The following is a 12382-nucleotide window of genomic DNA, read 5'->3' as shown; positions in this document are numbered from 1 at the left end:
GAGTTTTCAGGCTTGTCTGGAATGTGGCAGGGAAGAATTTTGTTCAAGTATGACCTCAGATGAGGGCAGAAATAGCATTCCCTCCCATCTCACAATCTGCAATTGAGAGCCAAGATCTCCATGAGACTGGGGGTGTGAATGTAATATAGTGGATTGCACACTGACCTGTGCAGTCAAGAAGACCTGGTACAAACCCTGCCTTTGACACTAGTTCTATAACCTTGGGGAAGTCACCTAATCTCTCAGCCTCAGTTTCTTTATCTGTAAAATGAAAGTATTAGACTTGACCTCTAAGATCCCTTCCACTTCTAAATCTATGATCCTACAACCAGAATATTATATCCTGGTGCAGAGGAAATAGATCTGGTATCTAGAATATTCCTTGGAGAACAGAATTCCAGTCATATCTTAGCATAGATTTAGAAGGTTAGGATGCCTTCCAGATCTGAGACCCATGATTCCAGCTATACCCCTAGCAGAATACCTGGTACATAGTGAGCCCTTAATAAATGTTTACTGAGTGATTGATTCTCTCCACCCTGGAAATTCAGGATATATGGTTTCTGTCTCTCCACTGCACTGACCTGCACTGGGAAAGGGTCCCAGACATTTTGTTCCAGACAAATGCAGGGTCAGGTGCACCAGATTCATCTCAATACAAAGAAGGGAAAGGAGGAGGGAGTATGAGGTGGGAATGGGTCGTTTATACCCCCAGTCCAGGGCTAGCTCTGGATGATACTTCCTGAGGGGAGCTGATGATCTCTGGGAACCTGCTTGAAGAATTTAAGGCATCATCTGCCACTACTGGGGACCTTACAGGAAATGGACACTAGCCCTTTGGTTTAATTACAAGCAATTCTGCTGCTGCCTATTTCCTGTACTATATAGGATATATATGTACATACATATGTGCACATGTATACACATATGTATGTGTATACATGTATACACATATGTATGTGTACATATATACATACGTGTATATATTACATATATGGTCATGTTGGCTATGACTCACTCTTGAGAACTAGGACATCAGAGGATCAAACTGATGAATGTTCAGAAAGGGTGAATCCCAAGTGACAATCAATAATCCCTTGTCTTTATTCCTCCCAGGTGAGGTCCAAGAAAGGGTTAAGCCGCTAGCAACAGCATTCTGCCTTCCCCAGAATGATTAGCCAATGAGCATCCTTCCTGATGATGTAATTCTCTGGGCTGACTACTCATTGGTTAAATCTATTGTTTCTCTTTGGGGGGGGGGATTGGAATAGAGGGGGAGAAGCCCAAAGGGTTAATTATTCTGTGCACTAGCTAGATGTCTTTTTTTTTCCTCCCCCTCCTTTCTGCCAGCTGTGTGTCTGGGTACCAAGCTCAGTGGAATCATCGATTTATGCTCTCTCAACAAACAGCTGCCGCTCCTCCTCCGCACTCATTTCATCCCTCCACACCCAGCAACGGGGCATATGCCCCCCATAGGAGTGCTACTGGAAAAAGGAGGGTAGGGGTTTGGGGGGGGATAGATTGGAGGATAATGATTTAAGGAAAAGAGAAATTGCCGAATTGAGCCCCAAAGTCCTTCTCTCTTCCCAAAGGGGAGGACAGCAGCCCCAGCTGGGCTCCCTCCTGCCCTCCTGAAAGCCTGCTGGCAGGCCCTATAGAATTCATGCTGGTCACACAGAGCCGAGGGCACCAGGCTGGATGGTGAGAAGTCACCTGATTTGGTGAGAAAAGCCCTATTCACCAACCGCAGTGAACAAGAGCGTTTTGCCTGGTGGGACCACATCTGCACTGCTCTGGGCACCACATTTTAGCAAGGGGTATTTTTTTTTAATCTGGAAAGTATCCATAGAATAGAAACTGGGATGATGAAGGACGTCATGATGAGAGGGAGAGAGGGATGAGAGTTGGGGAAGGAGAAAGATATGGGGGGAGAGGGAGGCAGAGATAGGAAATAGGAGGAGGGAAGGGGAGATAAATAAAGAGAGGTAAGGAAGAGAAACAGACACAGATGAACAGAGAGAGGCAGAGGGAGAAGGGAGAGATAGAGACAGAAACACAGACAGAGATAGACAAAGAAAGAGGCAGAGAGAGAAGAGGGAGGGAGGGAAGGAAAGGAAAGATCTTCAAATATAGGCTGAGAGATCACTTGTCAGTCAGTCATTTAATAAGCATTTATTAAACACCTATTATGTACCTCAACCAGCCTGCCTTAGATTTACAGAGAAAAGACCAAAAAGAAAAAAGAATTACTACTCATAAGAAGCTTATGTTCTAAGAAGCATTTATTAAGCACCTGTTGTGTGCCTCAAGATATAAACACAATAAATAAAACAATCTCCAATCTTGGGGAGCAAAAAAAAAGTATCTATAAGAATATACAAAATAACAAGTCAGTTAACAAGCTGTTTATCAAACAACTACTATGTATCAGAGAAGGGGGGGGGAAGAAGATAAAAGTTAGAAAGGAAATCATCCCAGCCCTCAAGGAGTTTCCATTCTATTGGGTAAGAAACAACATTGATCCCAAAATGGAAGGAGCCTTGGGAGCAATGCCCCCATTTAACAGATAAAAACACTAAGGCCCAAAAAAGTTAAATGATGTGTGTCAGAAGTAGGATGTGAACCCAGGGTATAAGTTAGACCCAAGTAGAATGTAAATCAAACATCAGACTTACACATTCAAAGCATTCGTATAGCAGCTGTGGGGACTACGCTTTAGATGAGAGACAGACAGACAGAGGCACAGACAGAGACTAGAGACAGACACCAAATGGAAGGCTATTCAACAGTTCAGGCAAGAGATGATGAGCCACTCAGCTAAGACAGTGGCTGTGTCACTAACAGAAAGAAGGGTGTGGATGAAAGACATGTTCAGGAGGCTGAATGGACAAGATTTGGCACTTGGTTCAATGGGGTAAGGCTTCCTGTTTGGGTATAGATTAGACTGCATGGCTACTGAGTTTCCTTCCATCTCTGATAATTTATTCAATCAATGAACTTTGGGAGGTTGCGTCTCTCGGAATGGGCTTACATACTTCCTGAAAGCATAGGCGGTTCAGGCCCTAATCCTTTTCCAATGCCGTATATAGGAAACAATTTCCCCTTTCATCAGTTGAATGCAAAAAGCTGATGTTTGGTTCCTAATGCTGTTTTCTTGTGCTTTGCTATAGACGGCAGAGATTGAAGGGGAACAGAAGGCTAAGAGCATTGACTCCTAGAACATCAGAGCTGGGACTGATCTTAAAACATGGAATGTCAGACCTGAGAGGATCCTTAGAACAGACAATGTGACAGTTTAGAAGAATCTTAGAACTGAGTGTCAAAACTGGGAAAGTCCTTAGAACAGAGGATGCCAAAGTTGGGAAGGGCCTTGGAACAGAGAAATATCAGAACTGGGATGGGCCTGAGAACATAGAATATCAGAGGTGGGACAGGCTTTAGAACAGGGAAAATCAGAGCTTAGGGGGACCTTAGAACAGTAAATCTCAGAAACGGGAGGGGCCTTAGAACAAGGAATTTCAGAGCTGGGAAGGCCTTAGACCAGAGAATGTCAGAACTAGGAGGAACCTTAGAGGTCTCCTAGCTCAATCTCCTGATTTTATAAATGTGGGAATTTATGCTCAGATTCTCTCTCTCTCTCTCTCTCTCTCTCTCTCTCTCTCTCACCCTCCCTCTCCCTTTCCCTGTCTCTCAGTCTCCGCCCCCTCTCTGTCTCATATCTCTCTCCCCTCTCTTTCTCTCTCCCTCTCTCCTGTCTCATTCTTCTCTCTCTCTTATATACATATAATGTATATAATATATAACAATATATAAATAATATGCAATAAAGAAGGAGAAAGAGTCAAAGCCAGGCCTCAAGCTGAGGTTTTATGATTTCACCTCTTTGTTCAGAAGGTTCAGAAAGCCAGGAGGCCCAGGTCACAAGTCAGCAAGCTTTCCACAGTGGATGCCAGAGTGGCCCATATTCCTTTCCTTCTGGAGTGCTATTTTGGGAGGAGATGGGAAGAGTGAGGCGCTAGGCCCTTCTCTTTGCTATCTTGTGGCAATAACTGTGTATAACTTCTCAGATTAGGTATGTGAATGAGAAGAATGGATTCTGACACCTGCCCAGTAAGGATGACAATGGTCTAATGAGCATGGTGGCATGACCATAGTGAGATGCATGCTGGGGTCCACATACCACTGAAAAATCAGCCTGAGTGCAATTTTTTTGGTAGGGCCAGGCAATTGGGGTTAAGTGACTTGCCCAGGGTCACGCAGCTAGTGAGTATGATATGTCTGAGGCTGTATTTGAACTCAGGTTCTCCTGACTCCAGGGCCTGTCCTCTATCTACTGCGCCACCTAGCTGCCCCAACCCTGAGTGCAATTTTCAACACATTAGCTTTGGGTTTTTGCATCCCGGTTTGGAAATTATTATTATTATTATTATTATTATTATTATTATTATTATTATTATTATGCATTACTAATGTGCTACTTAGTTTCTTTCATAGGGAAAGGAAGGAAACAAGCATCTATTAAGTGCTTACTGTGTGCTAAGCACTTTACAAATATTATCTTATTTGGTCCTCACAGCAATCCTGAGAGGTAGGTGCTATTATGACCCCCATTTTTCAGATGAAGAACCGAGGCAAACAGGGGGTAAGTGACTTGCCTAGGGTTACATAACCAGTAGTCATCTGAGACTGGATTTGTACCCAGGGGCTTTATGCTCTAACCATTGTACCGCTTAGCTTCCCTACACAGAATCTCATTGGTATGGGCCGATGGTGCACACTTGGAGCACATTATCTATAGGGTTACAGGTCCTGATGTTGACCCTCCACAAAGCCATTGAGAAAAATGTTTTAGGAAAAAGCCAAATCTATGTGTTATACTACCATCGATAGGTTGGTTCCAGCTTTCCAAAATGCTTTTATCCCAACAACCCTACCAGGCAGGTGGTGAGCATGATATTATTCCCATTTTACAGATGAGGAAATGGAAAGTAAGAAAACTTAAGTGACTTCCCCAAGGTCACATAACTGCTAAATGTCAGATGTAAGATTTGAACCCAGGTGTCCAATTGGACAAGCCCCTTGTCCAATGTTCCTTCTACTATTCCACATTCCTTCTTGAGGAAGAGAGTAAAGAGTTCTATTTCTGCCAAGGGCTAGTCAGATGAGTAATATATAATATTATTTTATTTATGTATTTATTTAAAGTACTTATTTACTAAGCACTTAATATGTGCCAGGCGCTATGCTAAGTGCTGAGGATATGAATACAGGAAGGAAGTCAGTCCCTCCCCTCATGTAGCTTACATTCTAATGAGGGAAGATAACACATAAATGGGAAACTGAAAAGGAAGGTGCCCAGTGTAAGGTGGGAAAGTTCAGAAAATGAGGGGTGGCTAGTCTGGCCTCTCCCCCAAACTCTGAAGGAGATGGTGAGTCTGGACTCTTCCCCAGAATGGAGGTCCCAGGAAAAACGCACCAGTGGGAGAAGTTGGAGGGAAGAGGCATGTTGGTGAAGTCCATACCCCCACCAGTTTCCCAGTCACTGCAAGACACAGCATGCAGTGCAGTTCAAGATGTAGCAATAAGGGTTGGGAATACAAAATTCTCAACCCAGGAACCTATTAATCCAGTCTTAACATTGGACAAGTCAGTATTCTCCCCTAAGCCTCAATTTGCTCATCTGTAAAATGAGGGCATAGATGACCTTTAAGTTCACTTTCACCTCTTACTCTAGGATACTATTAATGCCAACTTAATAGTCCACTTTCTACTAGCAACAGCCATTCCCTTCTCTGAGCCTCAGTTTACTCATCTGTAAAATGAGGGGGCTGCGCTAGTCAATCTCTGTGTTGCCTTTGAGTGCCAAATCTAGACTTCTCAAAAAGCAATTAGCCCAAGAAGGGGCCAACCAATGTAGATGCAATTCCCAGACCATCCCAATGGGCCCTCTATGAAACTGACATTCTGCTTTCTCTGAATAAAGCAAAGCATGTGGGTGATTAAGCTCTTTGGAGGAAAGCTGTTCCAACTGTTGAGGGGGAGATGTGTCAGATGGGAGCTGGTGACCTCCAGAAATAGAAAAAAACTGTTGCAGCAAGGCAGGCATCTTTGACTTCTGGGGCTGAATCCTACTCCTAGAGGATGCTGCTGGCTAGGAATGGGGAACAGCAGAGGAGAGCTGGAAAGACACCTTAGATCCAATCCAGCTTCCTTATTTGACAGATGGGGAAACTGAGGTCCAAAGGGGCAAGTACCCGGCCAGAGGTTGTATATTTATCAGAAGAACCAGGATTGGAACCCAGGAGCCATAGGATCATAAGGTCATGGATTTAGAGTTGGAAGGGACTCTAGAAGCCATTTTATTCAACTCACCCCATTTTATAGATGAGGAAACAGGCACAGAGAGGTTGAGTGATTTGTCCAGAATCATACAGCTCATGAATGTCTCAGACAAAATTCCAACCTAGGTATCTCTCCTTGCTCTGCTATGATTTGCTTGTGGTACAAAGCTGTTGTCAATTTTTCAAGGTTTATTTCTGGGTTAGAAAAATCCACACACCCCCTCAATCCCCTCTCCTTGACCCTGACACCATGGTAAAGGGATTGCAGTGGAACTATGCAAGGTGCAGATAATAATCATAATTCATCTCAGTTAGATAATCAGGTTGAAAAGGAATTTTCCACTCATCAGCATTGTGAGCTAAGTGGTACAAAGAGAGCCATAGCTGGGTGGAGTGACGGGCATTTTGCCTCATGGTGCTGACAGGACCAATATTTATTCTCTTAGCAACATAAAAAGAATAGAGCATAGAAACCAGATATCAAAAATAATTAGAATAGGAAGATACCAGATGACAGACTAGGTTGAGTTTTACACACACACACACACACACACACGCACGCGCGCGCACACACACACACACACACACACACACACACACACACACACACACACATAGAGCAGTGACTTGCCCAAGGCCACACAGGTAGTAGGTATCAGCTGTTAGACCTCCATCTTCTGGGTTTAAGAAAAATACTTTTCTACTACCTTAAACTCCCAACTCCAAGGCTTTGGCCACCCTTATCTGCTTCCACTAATTAACTTTGGCTCTTCTGGGTAGTGGCAATAATTAGCACCACTTCTAGGCTTCCTTTCCCCTGACTGCTTGTCTTTTGCACTGCTTGGAAGGCTCAAACAAAAAGGCAGAAAGATGCTGAGTTGTCCTGCCTGAACAGGAGGAGGGAGGAGAGGAGCTTGGGAGGGGGAGGGGGGCATAAATGAGGGGTTTGGCCAGGGACTGACTCATCCAATGAGGCTAGGCTGTTCTCCAGAGAACCAGCGGTGGATGGGGGAAGGGGGGAGGGAAAGGGGAGGGAAAGGGGATGGAATGAGGCAGCATTTTAGTCCAATACCAGAATCACAACGTGAGGTCTCTAAAGCCTCTGAGTTCCTCTCTTCCTACCTACCTGACTCCCTAAGACAAGATCTCCCTCCCTGTTCTTCAGACTTTCCTTTCCTATAAAATGGCCCAATGTTTGTTCAAGGTGAATCATTTGGGGCTGCCTGCATCAAAGACCATGTAAGTATATTATTTTCATTCTAACCCTAGGCTCTAGAGCTGGGAGGTAGTTTGGGGACTTTCCAAACCCCTCATTTTAACAGAAGAGGAACTATGGAGCTCAGCCTGGGGAGGCAATTGTCTATAGTTACACAGCCTGGAAATAGCTGATCCAGGGTTTGGAGCAATCTATTACCCTTCTATTTAGCTACAGAAGGGAATTCTCCCCTCACCACCCACCTACCCTCAACCTCAGTTAGCTAGACGACATTTATCTATATTTTTGAAGTTACCTCATTTAGTCTTTGTAAACAATACTGTGAGGTAGGTATTGCTATTATCATCCCCATTTTAGAGATGAGGAAACTAAGGCTGAGTTTAAATGACTTGCCTGGGCCCATGTAGCAGATTTGGTGTCAGGAATGGCTTGTTTCAAAATCTGACACCAAATGTGTGGTCCTTTGGATGTCCCAAACTCATTGAACCTTAGTCCCTTTATTTGCAAATAAATGAGATGGATTGATAGCTTCTGGGGTCCCTTCTGGCTCTAGACGTAGGACCCTATGAGATGAATAGATTGATGTAATATTTGGGTGTCTGAAGCCCTGATCTGTCCACTCTCTGCCTAATAAATGAAGGCTAGACCTTGGGGCAGTGAAGTGATTCATGCCCTTGCTAGCTGTTGGAAAGGGAGGGATCTTTAGGGATTCTGCCTCTTCTCTTTGAGGTTGAGGGTGTCCTGCCATGGGCATTCCTGAGTTTTCTGGTCCAGGGAAAGAGGAGAGGGAAGAAGCTTTGAGGATTGGCCCTGCACACAAGGGAAGGAGGGCCCCAGTGGTCCCTTTGAAAGTGGGCAGGCTTTACCTTCAGCAGCATTCTCAATGCGGCTGAGACTTCCATCCACTGACTGGTGCACTGCTGTTCCCTGCAGGAACTGGTGGGGGGGGGAGGGAGGGAAGGAGGAGGAGGAGACAGAGGAGGCGGTAGCTTGCTGCTGCAGCAGCCTCGGTTCTAGGGGCTGAAAAATCCCTTTGTTGTCTGAGCGTGACAGTTTGGGCATGGTGCCAGGCTCTTTGGGATCAAGGAAGTTGGAGGATGGCTGTGGGGGCTTCCTATTCCAGAGCGGGGGAGCTTTCTGCTCCTCAGGTCTGCCTGGGCTTTTCACGAAGCATCCAGCCCTCAGGATCATTGTCTCTGCCTTGAGGGAGAATTACTGCTGCTTGGCTGGGGCCCAGCATTCTGAGATGTGCCACTGAGAAGCTTTTGAGGGGGAGAATGTGGGTGGTGACACAGCCCAGTGTGCAAGGAGCCATCTTCCAGGGAAGCCTCTGCTCTGCCTGCTTCCTTTACTCAGTGGCAGCCTGGCTTTGGAGCTGGTACTCTGAACTCCGAAGATCGGAGCCTGAACCCCCCCTCTGAAGCTTAGGGGCCGTATGACCACAGAGAAGCTGCTACCCTCTCTGAGCCTCAGTTTCCTCATTTGTAAAATATACCAGTAGTATAAACAGCAGAAAGGCAGCATGATGGAGAATAGGTCTGAGAGTCCTGCCTGTGTGACCCTGGGCTGGACCTCCGTTTCTTCCTTTTCAGCATGAGGGAGAAAGGTAAGGGGGGCATGGTGGAGAGAGAACCAGCCTTCAGTAATACTTCATAATTACAACCCTGAGCACCCTGAGTCTCTTCACCACTCTTCAGCCTCAGTTTCCCTACCTATAAAATGGGGATGATAATCTCCCGTATCTCTCAGGGTTGTCCTGAGGACCAAATGAGATCACATATATACAAGAGTATGTCAAACCTTAAAGTGATATAGCTGTTGCCCTGTGATCCTGTGCCTGGTTTTGGAAACCTTGAATTATTATGAGTGCCAGTAATTATTCATTTATTTCTATAACAAATGAATATTTGATAGGTACACTCTGAAGTACACAGCATAGTCCTGCTGTTCTAGTAGGATTCCAACCCTGTCATTTTTACCAAGGAGGAAACCAAGGCCCAGAGAGGCACAGCAGCTTCCAAGGTCACACAGCTTAGACCGAGTCACCACTCTCTCCCAACCCTCCATTCCTCAGACAGAATGGATCCATGTTGGCAGTCTTCCCACCTGCTCCTTCTTCTCACCAGCGACATTTGAGGATGCTCGCAACCCCGAGGGTGTCTGTCTCTCCTTTGGCCTGTGAGGCTGCTCTTGGGAGGTTTTCTGACTCAGCCTGGTCAGAGCCAAAGGGCATTGCAGAACCCTCTGGGAATTCCTAGCCCAGAGGCTCCGCATTAATGAGAAAAACTCTGGGGACAGAGAAGGCCCCAGGAGGAAAAAGAAAGGGAGGAAAAAGGAATTAGAAGGAAAGGTAAGACCAAAATGAGACACAATGATGAACAGAACATCTTGATTTTGGGGGGTGGGCAGGGAGGGGAGTGCCAAGTGCCTGGGCATGGGACTTTGAGCTAGAAGGAACCTCAAAAATTATCTTCTCTCTCTCTCTCTCTTTCTCTCTCTTCCCCATCCCTCTCACTCCCTCTCTCCCTCTTTCTTCTCTCTCTCCCCTCCCTCCTTCCCTCTTTCTCCTCTTCCCTTGCCTTCCTCCCCCTCCTGCTCTCTCTTCTCTTTCTCCCATCCTCTCTCCCCCTTTCTCTCCTTATAACCTCCCTCCCTCTCTCCTTTTCTTCTGATTCCCTCCCCTCTCCTTCTTTTTCTCTTCCTTCTTCTCTCTCTTCATTTCCCTCCCTTCTATCCCCCTCCCTCTCTCTCTCTCTCTCTTTCTCCCTCTCCCCCTCCCTTCTCTCTTTTTCTCTCTCTCTTTCTCCTCTCTCCTCACCTCTCTCTCCCCTTCCTCTCTCCCCCTCCTCTCTCCCCTTCCCTCTCTCTTTCTCTCTTCTCTCTCTCCTCCCTCTCTCTTTCCCTTTTCTCTCTCTTCTTCTCTCCCCCTCCTTCCCTCTTTCTCCTCTTCCCTTGCCTTTTCCCTCTCTCTTCTCTTTCTCCCACCCTCTCTCCCTCTTTCTCTCCCTATCCCCTCCCTCCCTCTCTCCTCTTCTCCTGCCTCCATCCCCTCTCCCTCTTTTTCTCTTCCTTCTTCTCTCCCTTCATTTCCCTCCCTTCTCTCCCCCCTCCCTTTCTTTCTCTCTCTCTCTCTCTCTCTCTCTCTCTCTCTCTCTCTCTCTCTCTCTCTCTCTCTCTCTCTCTCTCTCTCTGTCTCTCCCTCTCCCTCCCTCCCTCCTCTCTCTCCTCTCTCTCTCTCCTCTCTCTTTCTCCTCTCCCCCTCTTCCCTCTCCCTCTTTCCCTCCCTCCCTCTTTCTCTCTTTTCTCTCTTTCTCTCTCTCCCCTCCCTCTTTCCTTTTTCTCTCTCTTCTTCTCTCTCCCCCTCCTTCCCTTTCTCCTCTTCCCTTGCCTTCCTCCTCCCTCTCTCTTCTTTCTCCCACCCTCTCTCCCCCTTTCTCTCCCTATCTCCTTCCCTCTCTCTCCTCTTTGCCTGCCTCCCTCCCCCCCCTCTTTTCTCTTCCTTCTTCTTTCCCTTCATTTCCCTCCTTCCTCTCCTCCTCACTTTCTCCCTCTCTCTCTCTCTCCCTCTTTCTTTCCTCTCTCTCCCTCCATTTATCTTTTCTTCTTCTCTTATCTCTCCCTGTCCCCTTCTCTTCTCTCCTCCCTGCTCCTTCTCTTCCCCTCCCCTGTCCCCCTCTCTCTACTTTTCTCCCCCTCTACCTCCTTTCTTTTTTTTTTTTTACACTGGAGGTAACTGAGCTCCAGAAGGTGAATTGACAAACATCTGGTCACCCAACTAGTCAGTTGCACCACAGCTGGACTTGAGCCAAGATTTTTTGACTCTAGTCTGAGTTCTTTCTACTCCACTAACCTGCCACAGAAAACCTGGAAAATGTGGTTGATAACTTTGTACAAAGAGAAGTGGGATTTGTTGCCCTTAGCATTAACTTTGGAATTGTTAATTTTATATAGTGCCTCCTCTGTGCCAGGCAATGTGCTAAGTACTCTTCAAATCAATAAATAAATGTTTTGTATGTATAGGTATATAGCTATATATCTATAGCTATTTATCTATATCTCTATCTATGTATATATATGTATGTATGTATGTGTATGTGTGTGTGTGTGTGTGTGTGTGTGTGTGTGGTGTGTGTGTGAAATCTCACTTGATCCTCACAACAATCCTAGGAGACAGATGCTATTATTATACCCATTTTACAGATGAGGAAACTGAGGCTGGAAGAGGTTAGGTGACTTGCCCAGGGTCACACATCTGTTATTAATGTTAGATTTTAATAGGTCTTCCTGACCTCAAGCCCAGTTTTCTATCCATGGGGCCACCTAGCTGCCTGGGGATTTTTAATTTAAAAATTATGAGACAGAAACTCCTTTCACCATGCCTTACACCCATTCCTCGCTGAGGTTTGGAAATGATATGTGTACAGTCACAGTGGCACAGTGAAAAGATCAGTGGCTCTAAAGTCAAAGAACCTGAGTTCAAATCCAACCTTCAATGCTTAGAACCTGTATGATCATGGACATGTTGCTTAAATTCTTTGGGGCTGCAGTGTCTTCATCTATGAAATGAGGTGGTTGGACTAAGGTGTCTTCCAGCTCTCTAACTATGATCTCTTACCTCAGCTGAAAAGAGCCTTAAAGGTCTCCAAATCTAACTCCTCATTTTATAGCAAAGGTAACTGAAGCCCGGAGAGAGAGAAATGACCCACCTAAGATGATGATGATGGTGATGATTGTGGTAGTGATGGGGATGATGATGATGGTGGTGATGACGATGATAGCATTTATATATATTATATGTACAGTTTGCTAAGCACTTTACAAATAT

General features: G+C 45.6%; 1 long non-coding RNA gene across 1 annotated transcript in view; it reads left to right on the top strand.

Annotated features, from left to right (window-relative positions):
* Positions 1 to 12382, top strand: part of LOC144454566 (uncharacterized) — a 36822-nt gene that overhangs the window by 5091 nt on the left and 19349 nt on the right. Inside the window, exon 2 of the long non-coding RNA XR_013483081.1 lies at positions 7507 to 7580. This is a non-coding gene — a long non-coding RNA (uncharacterized LOC144454566). The remainder of the gene's footprint in view (positions 1 to 7506; positions 7581 to 12382) is intronic.

This window comes from Phascolarctos cinereus, unplaced genomic scaffold (assembly GCF_003287225.1).
Source record: "Phascolarctos cinereus isolate Bilbo 61053 unplaced genomic scaffold, phaCin_HiC Scaffold_1;HRSCAF=81, whole genome shotgun sequence".
Lineage (NCBI taxonomy): Eukaryota > Metazoa > Chordata > Mammalia > Diprotodontia > Phascolarctidae > Phascolarctos > Phascolarctos cinereus.
The sequence above is the reverse complement of the archived record's forward strand: the minus strand, read 5'-3'. Positions and strand labels throughout refer to the sequence as shown.